This window comes from Neofelis nebulosa, chromosome 10, assembly GCF_028018385.1.
Source record: "Neofelis nebulosa isolate mNeoNeb1 chromosome 10, mNeoNeb1.pri, whole genome shotgun sequence".
Lineage (NCBI taxonomy): Eukaryota > Metazoa > Chordata > Mammalia > Carnivora > Felidae > Neofelis > Neofelis nebulosa.
Window position 1 is genome coordinate 110,686,718 of NC_080791.1, and position 18,028 is coordinate 110,704,745.

The 18,028-nt window shown below is 50.8% G+C and overlaps 1 protein-coding gene across 4 annotated transcripts in view; it reads right to left on the minus strand.

Annotated features, from left to right (window-relative positions):
• KMT5B (lysine methyltransferase 5B) overlaps positions 1-14,107 on the minus strand; it is a 58,512-nt gene extending 44,405 nt beyond the window's left edge. For 2 of the 4 annotated variants that reach the window (XM_058689891.1, XM_058689888.1), the window contains exon 1: positions 13,845-14,106. The gene's annotated coding sequence lies outside the window, so the exon portion shown is untranslated. Of the gene's footprint in view, positions 1-13,562; positions 13,698-13,844 lie in introns of those variants that run through there. The other 2 variants (XM_058689890.1, XM_058689889.1) reach the window with 2 other exon arrangements.
• Positions 14,108-18,028: the final 3,921 nt, after the last annotated feature.

An 18,028-nucleotide genomic window follows, 5' to 3' on the forward strand; every position in this document is an offset into this window, starting at 1 on the left:
TTGGCTCAGGTCATGATCTCAGTTCGTGAGATCAGTCCCCAAGTCGGGCTCTGTGCTGGCAGCATGGAGCCTGCTTGGGATCCTCTGTCTCCCTCTCTCTCTGCCCCTGCCACACTCATTCATGCTCCGTCTCTCTCTCTCTCTCTCTGAAAATAAACAAACATTAAAAAAAAAAAAAAGAGGGGCGCCTGGGTGGCTCAGTCGGTTAAGCGTCCAACTTTGGCTCAGGTCACAATCTCGCGGTCCGTCAGTTCGAGCCCCGCGTCGGGCTCTGTGCTGACTGCTCAGAGCCTGGAGCCTTTTTCAGATTCTGTGTCTCCCTCTCTCTCTGACCCTCCCCTGTTCATGCTCTCTCTCTGTCTCAAAATTAAATAAATGTTAAAAAAAAATTTTTTTTTTAAATTCTCTAACCAGACTACATGTTGAACTTGTCTCAGGCAGTTTATCTTACAGAAATTATCCAACGGCAAAGAAACAAGTCCCATGTGGTTGAGAAGGTAGCACACATTTTTAAGGTTTATCTTTATTATTTATTTTGAAAGAGAAAGAGTGCTAGCAGGGGAGAGGGGCAGAAGAGAGAGGGAGAGAGAATCTTAATCTTAAGCAGGCTCCATGCTCAGTGTGGAGTCCGATGTGGGGCTCAATCCCACAATTGTGAGATCATGACCCAAGCTGAAATCAAGAGTCTGACGCTTAATCAGCTGAGCTGCCCAAGCACCCCTGCACACATTTTAAAAAGCAGGATTAAAAAAAAAAAAAAAAAAAAAAAAAAAAAAAAAAAAGCCTGCCGGAGAACTTTTCAAAAACTTTACTGAGAAAAAACAGAGCAAACCATTTTCTAGTGATTCAGCTACAATATCCTAAGAAAACAATCCGAAACACCAAATAGCTAACAGAATTATCTCCGGAGAATGAGATCACAAGCAATTTTTTTTGTTACACAGTATATCTTTCACAAGGTTCAACTTCTCAAAATGAGCATGTATTACTTTTATAATAAAAATTTGACACAGAGATATTAAAAGGAAAATAAGACAGACATCACAAAACTCCTTCTGCATCCTTTTTATGTATGTCGTCAAAGCCAATTTCTAAAACCTTAATTATGGCGGGGCGCGCCTGGGTGGCTCAGTCGGTTGAGCACCGACTTCGGCTCAGGTCACGATCTCGCGGTCCGTGAGTTCGAGCCCCGCATCGGGCCCCTGTGCTGACAGCTCAGAGCCCGGAGCCTGTTTCGGATTCTGTGTCTCCCTCTCTCTGACCCTCCCCCATTCATGCTCTGTCTCTGTCTCAAAAATAAATAAACGTTAAAAAAATTTAAAAAAACAAACAAACAAACAAACAAAAAACCTTAATTATGGCAATTCAAACATCAGGGAAGTCTAACATGTCACTGAAATATTTCCACAAGTTTCTGACGCCTCTGCTTAGAGACCGTGATATTCAAGCACCACAGTCGCAGCCTCCCTGGAGCTTTATTGTTAAAATAAGCACAAGGAAGACAAACACAAAAGCATAAAAATGAAAGAAAGTACTGTCCAGAGAGAAAACAACCCCCCCACAAAGAACAAAAATGCCCCCCCCCACCCCCCCCGGGGCCAGCAGTGACTGCACAGGCTAGGGTCAGTGCAACCCACCAGTGAAGTACAAATCCAATTTCCCTTCTGGGGCCTCACGTGTCCAACCTCTGTACAATAGCAGAAACACAAGTAGTATCTGGAAATTGTTAGGAACTACCAGTAACACGACTTACCTTGCTGATCCCCAAAAGGTCCTGCATGGTGCGGCCCTGCCCCTCTCCCCGCGCTCCAGCCAGACCTCCAGACACAGCCCGGGGCCTCATCCCGCTAGTGTGCTAGGCGTGTACACGGGCTCTGTACCTGGGATGCGGTCAAGCTGCCCATCAGTCCCCCCACCCCCCAGTCCTCCGTCCCACAGGCTGCCTTCTTAGAAGCTTTCTCTTTCAACTGTCCTCGCTTCTTCGTGTAATTACTTGACGACACCTGGCTTTCCCATTGCAGCGGATGCTAGCTAAGGTGCACTCTGGGATCACCGGAACCTAGCACAAGGCTCAACAAAGCACAGGTCCGTTCCTATCACATCTCCCTTTTTAGGCTCAAACCTAACTGCTACATACAGGCCAACTGGTGATTAGTACTTTCTTTTGAATCTAAAGTTACAAAAGGACTCCACAACGATAGATCAAAGAATTGCAAATCTGTCTTTATCAAATTATGCCAAATCCATCTGTAATCAATAGATATCCAAGGTCCCACGGAATTCTAAAATAATAATTCATACTATCAGGCCAATATAAGAAGCCCCCCCCCCAAAGCTATCAGAATCACGTGTGATCAATATCCCACGTTACAATACGCTAAGCCTAGAATACATTTTGACAAGACAGTCAAGCACTCGAGAAAACTATCGTGAATTTATGATCAGACTTGTAACCTTACAACTTGCTCTTATAAATACTGTCAGAAAGAAGTGTCATTTGCGAAGTCAGATGACTAAGTATCATTTCTTCTTTTTCCCCGGGTTTTGTAGAGTCAAAGCGATCAAGCGTTTTGCTTCAGCCAACTTAACAGCATCCCCAGGCAGCCTCAGGTGGTAAAGCCCCTTCTGATGCGGCAAGAGATGGCACCAGACTGGGAGCAATTTCCCACAATGCATCGTAATGCTCCACCCACCCCCTTTGAGGATAAAACGATGGCCAGAGACAGGATCATGAATCATGCTGAAATGGTAGTGCTAACTGCCACAAAGGAGACTATAGTAGGTTGGAAAACGGTCCCCAAAGATATCGGGTCCTAATCTGGAGCCTGTGAATGTTTATAAAGCAAAGGTTCTTTGGAGAGGCGGTTAAGTTACGGGTTCTGAAACGAAACAGGTTATCTGAGTGGGCTCTAAATGCTATCACAAGCGACCCTACAAGAGGGCAGCAGAGGGAGATTTGACAGGAGAGGCAAGGACGTACAAGCTAGGGGAGGCAAGGAACAGACTTCTGTCCCACAGCCTCCAGGGGGAGCCATACCACGCCTTGATTTTGGCCCTGTGAAACAGCGGGCGAACTTCTGGCCTCCCCAGCGGAGAATACATTTCTGCTGTCTTAACACACCAGATTTGTGGCAGTTTGTTACAGCAGCCACAAGAAACTAATACAGAGACCATGACAAAGTAAACCAAAGGAAAAATGCTTTACAGTTACCAGACCCCCAAAACACATAAAATTGCAACGTATCACAGGAAAAACTTATAAATGCCTTTAAAAAGTTGTTTTAAATATACTTTTAAAAACGGTTATTATGGGGCACCTGGGTGACTCAGTCGATTAGGCGTCCAACTTCGGCTCAGGTCATGATCTCGCGGTTCATGGGTTTAAGCCCCGCGTCGGGCTCTGTGCTGACAGCTCAGAGCCTGGAGCCTGTTTCAGATTCTGTGTCTCCCTCTGTCTCTGACCCTCCCCCATTTATGCTCTGTCTCTCTCTGTCTCAAAAATAAACGTTAAAAAAAAGTTTTTAAATAAAAAAATAACAACGGTTATCTCCCCCCTTCAACTGCCATTATAAATTCATGGCTACAGAGAGAGAGATACAGATTTTGAAGATAAAGCTAGCATCTCAATCACACATTTTGCTGAGGCACTGTGCTTTAACCCCAGATAACCAAGACCTTCCGTAGAAGTGTTACGATTGAACATTTGTTTATATTTATGTAAACATTTTACAATAAAAACGAAAGTTAAAACCCAGAGAGGAGATTTTTCATTTAGCAGAACATCTGAAACAGCAAAACATGCACTCCTGGTAAGTCCACGAGCAGACATCACAACACTTAAACCCACTTATTCGGCCACTGATCTGCAACTGAGTGTGTAATCAACCCGTCTCTAATGGTTGTCGTATGAAATGTACTGATTCATCAGTCTTTATTTATCCACATCCGATATGTATCACAACAAAGGATTCGTGTCTCCAATTGTCTCAGCAGCATTTTCAAAATAAAGGTGTTAGCTGATGCGGTTGTCGGGAGAAATTCCACAGAAACAAAACAAAACAACCTGCTTCCCCATCTGTCCACATCTGGCCCATTTGCTTACCTAGTAGAGCCTATAAATAAAATCAAGGATGCTTCCTTTGTTACTCTTCCCTGAGACCCAAACAGCATTTTACTTTTCTATAAACAGATGCCACCTAGTGTCAAAAGTCTATAAGTACAGCCAATAATTCCTCAGAAGATAGGGGGTAAATAGAACAAAGAACAATCAATCCATTCTCACAGGGCAGAGACCAGGGTGACGAAAAGCTTCCAAAAGGTGACTCTTGGGCCAGGTCTTAAAGGCCAAGACTAAGTCTGCAAGGGGCAGAGCACAGAGGGTTCAGGATGTGGCTCTCGATGGATGGGGGTCAATGCACCTGGGTTCCGCTCTGGCCCCATTCATTACCCTCCAGCAGTACAGCCACGGACAGGTCATTCAACCTAAAAAATGCCTCATGAGTACGATGAAAATAGGGCCTACCTCCCTGGTTTGGCACAGGATTTAACAAGCAGAAATTGCTAGTAAAATAAAGATCTCCAACTGTCCCCTCTTTTCAGGCAACAAACACGGAAACAGAGGGTCAGACAGGTTGCTGCATTGTTCACAAAACTTAAAACAATGAAGCAAATGGGGCACCTGGGTGGCTCAGTCGGTTAAACATCTGACTCTTGGTTTCGGCGCAGGTCATGATCTCACGGTTTGGGAGTTTGAGCCCCGCGCCGGGCTCCGTGCTAACAGCACTGGGCCTGCTTGGTATTCTCTCTGTCAACTAAATAAACTTAAAAAAAAAAAAAAAGAAGAAGAAGCAGAAATTTGCCCTCCATTCCTTATCCTAGAGTTATGACTCTCTCAAGAAAAATATCGTATCACCATACCCATTAAAAGAAATACAAATTTTCAAGAGAATAAAAAAATACCAGATTTATGCTACAGAACAGAGACCAGCCTTGCTTGTCGTACTGCTCCCGAAGAGAAGGAATGTGACTCTGGCAACAATGTATGATTACAAATCATACCAAACCACACCTTCACACGTCAACAACCAGAGGGACTACAGATTTTGTTACAGTAGAATCCCGCTTGATGTGTTTCTGGTGAAACATTTTTTCCTTACTGTAACTCCACTTTCTTTTTCAAGATTTTAAGTAATCTCTACCCCGACGTGGGGCTTGAACTCACAACCCCGAAATGAAGAAGTCAAGTGCTCCTCCGACTCAGCCAGCCAGGCACCCCGCTGTAAGTCCACTTTAAAAAAAAATAAATAATACTTCCTTCACTTCTTACCATTTAATTCTCACATCCTGTGAAATAGGAACTTCTTTTATTTTTTTTGGTTACACACAGGAAAGGTTGCAGAATTTGTTCAACTGTACTCCGTGAAGTATCCTAGTGGCAAAATGCACGTGACTGGAGGCAGAGAGGAAATTAAATCAACGAGAGCAGTGGACAGCGGAGGAAAAGCTCTGGTGTTTCACGCGGAAGGTTGGCAAGACTTGGTGACAAATCAGACACAGGTGGTGAGGACCAGAAAGGAATTTAGGACAGGTCAGAAGTCTCCAGCTGGGGAGACTGCAAGACTGCCATTAACTGAATTAGGGACTAAAGACGGAACAGGTTTATAGGAAAGATGAGAAAGCTTAAATGTGCTAAATTTGAGAAGGGGGTCACCATCCAAGTGAAGTGCTCATAAGACACCATAATTCAGGAGAAAAGTGGGGGCCGTTAAGACGGTAACGTTAACAAAAGGACTTTACAGGTTCCCAAGCATTTCAACATTCTCTCAATTCAAAGAATCACAGAACTTCAGAGCTTTTTGCCTTGGACTGAAAGAAACAGGCTCAGGAGATAAATTCCCTGCCCAAAGTAATTCACTTCTGACCAGATAATATGCTACCAATACATGAAACCAAAGGGAAAAAAAACTTGAGTTTTATCATGGGCCTTCCTTTTAAATGGAAGGAAAGGAAGAGGGAAGAGAGAAGAAATACAACGGGCAAGAGGCACACACTGGGAGAGAAACGGGGGTCTTGCAAAGCAGCACCCGCTTAGTTTGGGGATAAGTGCAGTGAGGGGCCTGGCACATCGTCCAACACACAGCTAAGTAAACGTCTGCTCAAGACACGAGTGAAGAAAAGAACGAGGCAGGGGTGGCCTGGCAGGCCCCGCTACGACAGAGAGCCCTCTCAGCCCTCTTCTCCAGGCACCACTTTCACAAGATTGCTCTTACCAGCATCGGAGAACTGTGCTGGCACCTGTATGCCCATGTCACTTACGCCCGCCACAGCCCCTTTCCACGTGCTTGTTAACACTGAATAAAAACATTACATTCTCCAACGTGCACTCTACATACAGTTAAAGTATGAAACACGCACAATGACTTACACAACACCCCCGCTATCATCCCCATTTTACAAACGAGAGCAGGCCCTAGAGAATCAGAACCAAGTGAAGCCAAGGCTGGGTTACGAGCCCGTACACTCTCGACACTATGAAGGAAGCGGTACAATCCTGATGCAGACAAAATCTTAAACATACTTGGCCCCGTATTTGAAGAGTAAGAACCTAGAACGAAAGACGCACGGTTCCTAATTTCATGGAGCTCAGAGGATAGTGTGGAAAGAGAAACAACCCAGTAAGTATGAAACCACAAATTCCAGGAAGAGCCTTAAAGGGAACAAATAGGATGTTGGCAAAGAGAATAATATGAGAACAGACTTGACATTGGATGGTCAGGGACAATAAAGAGCACATATACAGAAAAAAAATCACCCTTCTTTTTTTTTTTTGGGGGGGGGGGGGTCAAAAACACTCCTGGCACCTATTTACATGTAAGCACCAAATATTTTCTGAGGCAACTGGCTTTGTCTAAATCCTCTTGGACCCTGAGTGAGGTTTGTTTTTCTCTTTTGAAGGGCAGAGAGGTCTCCATATGGCCTCTCGAGCCCCAGACTCCACTGGTTCACTAGCTGAAGGATCAGGCCCCCCTTTACTCCTCAGTGGGGAGAACTTCATCTTCCTAAGAGTAGGTTGGTTTTCTTGCTAAAAATACATATCGCTCCACGTCATGCAATATCATAAGCATTTCCTTGAAAATAAAAATACTCCTCAGAGATCATTACACTGTATCAGTTACTGCACCCTTGTTCTACAAATCAGACAGACAAAATGAATCATTCTGCAGACGTAGAATCCACCATTTATCAAGAACCTACTACTGGGAGCCATCGGGCGGGCACTGTTCGTGGTGCTGGAATACTGGTTGTGTCCGTGGAACGCTAGAGGGCGCATGTGAGCTTCAGCTTTTAGGAACATCGGCGTGGTTAACAGGGTGGGAGACCGTGCAAATCCAAAGGGAAGCCCGTGAAAATTGGGTATCTGAAGAAGAGGGCAGAAAGGTGCAGTAGCGGAAAGAGGAATGACCCTTGCCTGAAGGGGCCTTCTGCCTGGGAGGCAATCCCAATGCCATCAAGGGAATTCTGCTGGGCAGGAGTTCTGATAAAGACGCTCAAGTTAAAACACAGGTGCTTGTTTCGTCCTAACACATGACAGGGTTCACCTGCATGGCAATCCTTTGAGGCAGGTGAGGCGGATACTGACACTACAAACGAGATGGCTGAAGCTCAGAGACAAAGTTGCTTTCCTGAAGTCAAAGTGCTATTTGATGGCAAGGCTGGGTCTAAAACCCTAGTGTTTGAACTGAAGTCTGGGGTTTACTCCAATACTTGAGCCACACGTGCATCGCCCATAAACAAAGAGGCTTATCACTGGGGAAGGCTCCCCTACGTCTGTCTACTTTTTCTTCTGTGTGCTATTATAACAGAAAACAAAGACATCCTGTAGAGATGCAACTTACAAATAGGAGCCGTGCAGAAGTAGAAGCCATCAAGCTTTTGGAGCCACTGATAAGCTCTGGTCTCTCAATTCTAAATCCCAACTGACTGTAAACTACAGATCAATTCAATAACATTTCAGAAAAAAAAGGGGGGAAACTACATAGGATATATAGATGAACTATGTCTTACCAATTAGAGATATAAGAAAAAAAAATTTTTTAAGTAGACTTCATGCCCAGCATGGGTTCCACCCTGCGATCAAGACCCGAGCTGAGGTCAAGAGTCGGACACTCAACCGACTGAGCCACCCAGGTGCTCGAGAGATGTCAAAATATTAAAATAGCTCTTAGAAGTTAAGAAAATACGATAGCAATTAAATGTAAAAGATAAAATGTAATTTGGAATTGTAAGTGATCTCGAGCTTAAAGTTCAGTTGACAAAGCTGAGGCTTGGCCCAGTGTCTTATATAAGTAATGACAGAGCAGACTGAAACATAGGTACTGGTTCTTACTCCAATGGTCCTTCATCCAGCTCCAGAATTATATGTAATGTAGCCATAATTGCACACAACGCTAGAAGACTGTGTAGTGTCTGAGTTTGTCTCTCACACACATCCCACAGCCCAAAATCTGGCTGGCACCGGCGGGAGCCAGAGGCAGTAAGTGGCCAAACTGGTTCTAGGAACCCTTTAGCATGATGGATGCAGAACTGTGAAGCAAGCCATAACTTAGAGCAAAACAGAATTTAGAGCATCAATGACTACAGAAACTGGTGACTTTTTTTCCTCCTCTTGTGAGAATGTTTTAGAATGCAAATGGTTCCTGGTTCCATCACCGACTATATAAAAATAACATATCCACTCTAACTCACTGCCTCCAAGCAATACGGGTGTCAAAAGTTGTTTTAAGCTAACGTTAGACATTAATGCAGCTTTACAAAAATAAGGTTATGAGTCTTTTCTGTATGGATGGATTCTCCCCATGGCATTCCTTTAAAACAGTAAAAATCAGGGCACCTGGGTGGCTCAGTCAGTTAAATGTCTGACTCTTGGTTTTGGCTCATGTCACGATCTCAGAGTTTTTGAGTCGAGCCTCCATTGGGCTCTGTGCTGTCAGCACAGAGCCTGCTTGGGATTCTCTTTGTCTGTCTGTCTGTCTCTCTGCCCCTCCCCCACTCATGTAAGCACATGCAGTCACTCTCAAAATAAACTTAAAAAAAATTAAAATACAGTAAAACCTTGGTTTGCAAGCATAACCCGTTCAGGAAACACGCTTGTAGTCCAAAGCACTTGCGTATCAAAGCGAATTTCAAGAACCATTGGCTCAGTTGGGATCATGTCACATCTGGCATCACATACTACTCGTACTGCAAGACACTGCTCATTTATCAAGTTGAAATTTATTAGAAATGTTTGCTTGTCTTGCAGAACACTTCCAGAACAAGTTACTCGCAATCCAAGGTTTTACTAAAATCCTGTAATGCACTTAAATGAAGGTATATGTTATTAAAATTTGGGAATATGTCTGTTGATCAAAATAGATTTGTAAGTGATAAGTACTTTCTTCCATTTGACTCGGAAAAGAGAAACTCAGATCACGTTAATAAATATAGGGTTAGATATTGGTCAGGAATGACCTTTCCTCTCAGCCAAGACTTCTATATTCTAGGAAACACCAAGTTGGGGAAAAAAAGGGACTGCAATAAATAACTAAAGTAAAAACAGATCTGTAGAATCTGGGGTGTGGGGTGGGAGGGGGGACGATGTAGAGTTGGTAGGAAGATTTTAAAGAAAGGTGTTAAACTTTCCCTCATTAAAAATCCTTTAGGGGCACCTGGGTGGCTCAGTTGGTTAAGCGTTCAACTCTTGATTTGGGCTCAGGTAGTGACCTCATTCATGGTTTGTGGCACCAAGCCCCGTGTCAGGCTCTTCACTAACAGTGCGGAGCCTGCTTGGAATTCTCTTTCTCGCCCTCTCTGCCCCTCCCCCCACTCTCACACACATGCACACCGACTCACTCCGAAAACAAATACACATAAAAACAAAAATCCCGGGCACCTGGGCAGCTCAGTTGGTTAAGCGTCCGACTTTGGCTAAAGTCATGATCTCACTGTTCATGGGTTCGAGACCCATGTCAGGCTCTGTGCTGATAGCTCAGAACCTGGAGCCTACTTGGGATTCTGTGTGTGTGTGTGTGTGTGTCTCTCTCTGCCCCTCCCCAGCGCCATGCACACACTTTCTCTCTCAAAAATAAATAAAACGTTAAAAAAAAATTTTTTTTTTCAATCTTTTAGACAGGGGCACCTGGCTGGCTCAGTCAGTAGAGCTTCCCACTCTTGATCTGGGAGCCATAAGTTTAAGGTCCACATTGGGTGTAGAGATCACTTAAATAAATTTAAAAGTCTTTTTTGTTGTCGTTTTATTTATTTTTGAGAGAGAGAGAGAGAGAGAGAGAGAAAGAGACAGGGTACGAATGGAAGAGGGGCTGAGAGAGAGGGAGACACAGAATCTGAAGCAGGCTCCAGGCTCTGAGCCATCAGCACAGAGCCCAATGCGGGGCTTGAACCCACAAAACGTGAGATCATGACCTGAGCCGAGGTCAGATGCTTAACTGATTGAGCCACCCAGGTGCCTCCACTTAAATTTAAAAAAAAAAAAAAATCTTTTTTAAGGAAAACCCTTTAGACAATGCCCTAGGGTACTCACTCCCTACTGTTTGCTAGGACCCCTTCCTTGTACAGCTCGTTCAATGGAACTCAGGCATTAATTATAACTTCAAGGCTTAAGTCACATTTCAAAATTAAGAGCTCCAAATATAAAGTTGTTTTATGAGTTCAAAGTTGGCAGTCTACCCAAGAAATTACTTTTCAAATCACTGTGTTCTAATGCGTAGAACACCCTAATGATTGCAGTTTAAAGTGCATTAGCTAGTTTTAATTTTATCTTGTAATAATGTGGGCTTGTGCTTCTTACAGCAATTAAAACCATTTCCTACATCAAGACAGGCCAGTAAAATAAGCTTTTCCCCCCCAAAATAAAAACTAAAAATCAGACTGAAAAATTAAGTTACATCCTATAAAGAAAACGTCTTTCTATCGCATATAGCTGGATCTGAAATAAAACTACCCCAAGCAGGTAGTTACCCCAAACAGGGTAAATATACCCTGTTTATTTGGTGTATCTATGTGACCAACACTGTGCCAGGGTGGAGCAAAGACACATGGTCCGCTGCATGGAAAACTCAAAAATTACCGTGTCCTAGGGCTAACATACAACACGGTCCTGTAAATGTTGCTCCATGGAGAAGGATTTTGGTGAGTGGAGAGAAAATAAAGCTCATGTATGGTAGGCAAGAATGTAAAAGAACGTAATCCACACGGTTTATCCAAAAGAATTTGCTCATAAGCCACAGGAAGGCCACTCCTGTGGACAGGGGAGCTGTTCACAGGCTACACAGGTCTTTGCAACACAAATGGGCCACATTCTCACATTATCTTATGTAGAGAAAATTCAGATTCAACCCCAGATTTGTATGACCCAAGGGGAAAATGACACGCCAGCATCCCCCACCCACAGAACACTATGCTTGGACACGCAAACAACCTGTGACCGCTTCTCCACATCATGCTCTGCCCTACCCCCCAACCCTCCTCCACCTCCCCCCAGGATACCCCGCTGGTATCTGGTTCAAGTACGGAAAGCAGTTCAGTGGGTCTGAGAAGACAGGTGAACATACCGGTAAGAGAGAACTTAGAAATGACTTTTGAAAGAATCTGGTTTCGAAGTTCACGGGTACAAAATTGAGTCCTCCACTCATCTTCTCTTGAAGACTAAGTATCCACAATACTCCTTTCACTCTCAAACTAAGTTGCCTTGTGAACGACAACATTTTCAAACAACATCAGAACTGACATCTTTCAAAAACTAAATACAAGCTACAAACCTCAGTAACTTGGAGACTAATAAATTCACTTTCATCAAATGCCTCCCCCAGGCAGAGGAAATAAATAAGGACCCCACAAGTTCACAAGAAAGCTGAAGGGACAGGCAAGTAACCAAATACAATACCAAGTAACAATTGCTCAGGGAGCTCAGAGGAAGTGTGCGGCCTCCGGAGCCGGCCGTCCCTGGTCCCTGCACCGTCGAGGGACGTAAGCAGGTCCCTCCGGCAGGTAACACTCTCACTGGGCCTTTCTGAAGGATGGGGGCCCGGGGGGGAGGGGGCTAGGAAGGCCGGGCAGGATGTGACCAAGAGATGCCAGGCATGGGAAGCTCGTGGCGCTAGGGCCTCGGAAAGGGAGAGCAGAATGTAGAATGTTTAGAGATTAAAAATTGGAAAATGGGCCCGAGTTGCCCCACATGCTGGGATGAAAGCGTTTGTGGACTTTACTCTTGGAACACACGGCGTCCCGACAGCGACGGGGACACAGCTACGCTGCAAGTGGCTAAACGCTCCGCTACAAGATAAACGTGTGCCTACAGCAAACAACTCTTTAGCTACGTTTTCCAACACGTACGAGTTGCCGGCGGTTATTTCCCGCAAAAATGCTCCCCCCACTCTGGGCCCTTTTCAAAGTATTTATGCTTTCACTATGAATCTTCAAAAGTTACAGGCGTGTTCTCCATAGCAGAGACTTAAGGGAAAAGTCTCGGCTGGCAACTGCTTCCACTGACGATCCCACGCAGCCGTCTTCGGACCTGGAAGCCCACGTTTAACTGTACTCTCGCACAGCTGAAAGCAGCTCAAGTCCAAAAAAGTCCCGACGAACAATCACAGTCACGACCGACCAACTCATCTGCCGCTACTCTCTACACGAGACCTCGCCGCGGGACTCCGTGTCACCTGGCGAGTTCCTAAACACCACCTTCAAAGAACACAGGTCCACCTCCCTAGTAAATCCTAGCTTCCCCCCTCGACGGATCGGAAGTGACAGCTCCAGAGCGGGGTCAGAGGAGCCCAAAGAGCGAGCGAGCGAGAATATTTCTCCGGGTCCAACGTGCTTCCACACCATTCCCGCAAGCTGGGTCCCGCTGTCACCTTGAAAACACGTCCCCCCCCCCCTCCCCGCCCCTCGCAGGTGGGAGCGACGCCGATACCCATCACCTGTGGGTGTGCAGAAGGACAACCGACACTCTGCGAGGACGGCCGGGGCCCGAGGGGGCCCGAGGCCGGCGCCGCTGTCGGCGGAGGAACGGGGAGGGGTGGGGGACGCGCCCCGGAGGCGCCCTGAAACGAGGCTCGAGCCCAAACAAAAACAACCCGAAGCGGAGCGCGGCAGAGGTAGCAGATTGGGCGAGCCCGATCACGGCTGCCCATTGGAGAAGAGGGAAAACAGAGTCCCCCAATCGCGAGCGGCGGGGCTGCTCCCCTCGTGCGGCCGCGGGCCGCCCCGGCGCTGCCCGGCCCCGCGCTGCCCGGCGGCCGCTACCGCTCCCTTCCGGCGGCGGCGCCCACTGCAGGGCCCGCGCCCCCGCCCGCCGCCGCCGCCGCCGCCGACGACGACCGGCCGGCCGCCCAGCCGCCGCCGCCGCCGCGCCCCTCCCCCGGCCGCCCCCCCACCCCCGCGCCCCGGCCCCCGGCCCCCGCCCCGCCCGGCGCCCCCGCTCCCGCCGGCCCGCCCCCAGCCCGCCGCCGTCGCCGCCGCCCGGCGCCCCCGCACGCCCGCGCCGCGCCTGCCCCCCCGCTCACCGCCGGGCGCTGCCCGCTCCTCCTCGGGGCGCGTCGCGGCCCCGCGGCCCGGCCGCCGCGCTGGGGGGGATCCGCGCTGCCGGGCGGCACTTTCCCGGCCCCCCAGAAAATTAATCACCAAAATATAATTCCCGAGAAAAATGGAGAGTAAAATCCAAGATGGCGGCGCCTGCCGCCGCAGCACCGTCCGCTCCATCCGCTGCCGGGAAATAAGTCCCAGCCGCGGCCGGAGCCCCCCGCCCCCACCGCGCCGCGCCCCCGCGTCCCCGCGCCCGGCCTCACCTCGCCTCTCGCGCGGCCGCGGCGCCCCAGAGGCCGCCTCCGCCGGGGGTCCGCGTCCCGGGTCCTGGCGCCGCGCGCGCCGCCGCCGGTGTCCGGGCGCCTTCACCTCATAGCCCCGGAGCCTCGCCTCTCGCGCCGCAGACGCGTCCCCGCCCCCGGTGAGCCGTCCGGACGCCGCCCGGGAACGGTGGAAGGACACGAAAAGGAGTGCCCTCGGCCGGGCGGAGGGACACCACGCCGCCTCGCGCCACCCCTGCCGCCTCTGTTGCTTTTACGGGCCTCGCGGGGGGGGGGCGGGGGGGGGGGGCGGAGAAACACGGGCAGGAAACGAGTTCCTCGCTGGGTGCTCCCGGCGGCGGAGAGACAAAAAGCGAATTTTGAGGGAGCCCAGCCGAGTCGTCCCCTCGCTTCGCCCGCGGCGGAGGGATCCGCGCTGAGGGTCGGCAGGGATCCCTCCGCCCCTCGCTGCCCTTTAAATCGCGGCTGGAGGCGGCGTCGCCGCGCGCCCCTCGGGCGCCACCCCGGCTCCGCGCTGCGTCGCGCGCTCTCGTCCCCTGCGAGGCCTGTGCGCCTGGTCCCCCGTGCGGGCCCTCCGCGCCGCTGCACCCGCCGGGGAACAGCTCCTGAGCCCGGGCGGGGGGCAGCGCCGAGGGACGGGCGGACGGGTGGGCGGGCTCGCTCCTCGCCCCCCGGGGTGCCGGTGGCGCCGAGGGGAGGTGGCCCCACGCAAGGCGAGCTTCTTTGTTGTGAGAGTGGGTGTCGTCGGAGGCGGATACACCCTTAATGACCGCATGGGGAGCCTGAGCATCCCCACGCGTAGTGTGGGAGGGAGCGTGCACTCACCAGGCCGCTGGCTCCCCGGCGTCAGCAGGCCGGCCGTGTCTTGAGCACCTACTGTGTGCCTGCCCGGCTCGCCGTGAAACCGGGCCGCCGCCGCTTCCCTCCCCGCCGAAGGTGCGGCCCCCCGCCCCCCTCCCCGGGACCTCAGGCAGGTGCGCAGGATGCCGAGGCTCTGGCACACTCCAGGTGCTGCGCCGCGGTTAGAGGTCGAAGCACCGCCCTTCGGGCCACGCAGCCTGAAAATAGTGGCTACAGAATTACAGTAACGAGAGTGGCACGTATACAGCCTTTACTGCCCAGTGGGCACCTCGCTCGGGGCTTTGATGCCCTGTCTCAGGGACTCTCCACCGCAACCCCCAGGAGGTGGGGACTGGGGCGGTTCTCGCTGACGCTGGAAACTAAGGCGCAGCGGGTAGGCGACCCCGAAGACAGCTAAGTCCTGGCGTGAGCCGGAGCCCTTCTCCGGTACTCCGGTGAAGAATGTGGACCTCACGAAGGCCATTGGCCACACAGGGGGCAAATGCACGGAGGGGGTGCCTGAAGGTGTCCCCCTGGGCGGCGGAGACCCGAAGGGTGGGTTGGGGTGTGTTAGGGAAAGGGGGTGATTAGGAATCGTGGGGCCAACAAGTTCAAAGGCTTGGCGGGGAGGGGAGAGGCGGGAAGAGGCTCTGACCTCTGGAACTGAGGGAAGCCCAGCCTAGCTCCTACAGGGAGAGGTTGGCAGGGCAGGTGGATAGACGGATCCCAGGAAGAGCCCCGTGTCTGCCTTGGTTTCCCCTGCACCCCCAGAGCCTGGCGCAGAAGAGGCACACCGTAACAGATGATTCAGTGGATGGCCCCGAGGGCTGTGGGCCAACTAACACAGGTGCTTACGTCATTTTCCCTCCTTGACCTTGAGTGGTAGACACCATGCTTATTATTCCTTCCACAGATGGGAAACTGAGGCACAGTGATTTACCAAGAGCCTGTGTGTAACAGGCAGAGGCAGGTCTAGATGTTCAAAACCAAAGCTCCTCCCACTGCCAGCACCTTCCTGCCCCACTTCCCCCTCCGGAGGCCAACTGGGCTTTGGGGTGGGGGGGGGGGGCGGGGTGGCCGAGAGTGTGGGCAGAGTCTCACCACCCCTCAAGTAAAGCAGACCCGGGCACATAGCCTGGATTCTACTGGATCAGAATTCACCTTGCCATGTTCCCCTCTGCAGACACAGCTAACAAACGATGACTTGGGTTTTGTTGTTAGTTTCCGATTTGTCATTAAACTTTCTTTCTGAGATTTTCATAGTGCTTGCTTCCAAATACTCAAATTACATTCCAGAAACACTGAGATTGCCTTGGCCACCCCTCCCCCACCGGATGCCCACAGGAGGCGTGTACACCAGGGAAAGGGTGGACCATCTGCCTGCAATGGGCAGCCGCAGCCCCGTGTGGGTCTTGGTGCCCAGGCCCCAAGTCCAACCATGCCTGAGCAGCTCTAAACAACCCTGAACACAAGTGCCCTCCCCACGCCAAGCTTCCAGAGTTCACCCCAACACAGACCCCCGGGACTGACGCTCAAACCCCCACCCCTATAAAGCCCCCCGGGCCCCCAAGATGCTGGCACCTCCATTTATTCATGGCCCAGGGCCAGGCCAAGTGTTCTGGGCAGTGACTTGCAAGGGAGCAGGCCAGGCTCACAGCCTGGCAGGAGAGCTGGGTGGGTAGACCCAAGCACAGCATCCTCTCAGGCTCCCTAGTTCTGGATGTGTCCCTCCCTCCATCCCTTCCACCCCCACCCCGCATTGCTGGCTGCTCTCCCAGCCTCAGGGGTGGCTCGGGGGTGGGCCAGAGTTCTTGGCACAGCTTAGATGGGGCTCAGGACCTTGATGAAGCCATGATAAAGGGAGGCCAGGGCTAAGCTGGGCAGAGGGCACAGCCTGGGGCAGTCCTCCTGGGGGAGACTGGAAATTTGACTTCCCTACAGTGAGCATGGCCAGCTGGAGACCTCCCGCTGCCAGCTGGCAGGGGAGGGGTGGACGGGGGACAGGAAGTCGTGTGGCCAGACACCTGCCCAGCCCCCATGTGATAGGAGGCACTGGCATTTACACCGCGAAGTCTCTGGATGCCCCAGAGTGGAAGTGCTAAGCCACAGAGGCAGGGGGGCCCCCACCAGGCCTGGACAGATGGAAAGATATTAACAACTCCAAAGAAAGACTGAGTTGGCGGAAGGGGCCCGGCCAGCCCCGGAAGCTCCGGGAGTGCCGGCCCAGCCCCGAGCTGACCTGGGAGTGGCACCCTTGCCAGGGCACTGGCTGAGGCCACAGAGCCTGTTCCGGTCCTCCCAGCAGGGCCCCGGGGCACTCCAGAGACCCGGTCTGGTCCCACCAACCCTGCATCACTCTCCAGTTTCCCCTCTTCGAATGCCAGGTTCACCTAGCGACTGGCTGGCAGGGATTTGCTTAGTGGAATCTTGTGTCCGCAGGGAGGGCCTGCAGGTCAGGCTGACCCCAGAATTCCAGGCTGGGTGGCGGTGGCTTCTTGTAAATTGATGTGTTGACCTTTGAGCTCTGCATATGAGTCTCATCAGTCCCCCACCCCTACCCAGAAGAGAGGGCTGTCCTGATGAGAGCAGGTGTCCAAGACTAGCGGGAGAAGGACAGGGAGCATACCCAGGACCATCCTGGTGACCCCGTTGGATGACTGCTGGCTCCCTGGCCAGCTGCCTAGGCACCACTAGGCCCCCTGCCCCATCCCTGCCTTCCACCTGCCCTCACACCGCTCACCCCTCCTTTGCCAGATGAGGAGACGGAGCCTCTGAAAGACCAGGTGACCTGCCCACGGCCACATAGTCAACAGCAACAAGACTTTATGGCAGCTTCGACCAGGGGCACAGGTCTGACCTGGATTTGAACCCCAGCTCTGCAGCTTACCAGCCATGTGATTTGGGGCAAACGATGCAGCCGGTCTACACCCCATCCCTTCACCTGTGAAACGTGCCGGTCCTTGGTCTGCCCAGATCTCACTCGTATCTTTAAAATCGTCCATACACTGGGGCGCCTGGGTGGCTCAGTCGGTTAACCGTCTGACTTCAGCTCAGGTCATGACCTCGCGGTCCGTGGGTTCGAGCCCCGCGTCGGGCTCTGTGCCGACAGCTCAGAGCCTGGAGCCTGTTTCAGATTCTGTGTCTCCCTTTCTCTCTGCCCCTCCCCCACTTGCACTCTATCTCCCTCTGCCTCAAAAATAAATAAACATTAAAAAAATTGTTTTAATTAAATCATCCACATACTTCACACCCAAATTCTGCTCTCCAGCCTGGCCGCCGCCTCTGAACTCCTGACTCCACCGCTTAGGTGTTTAACGGGCATTTCA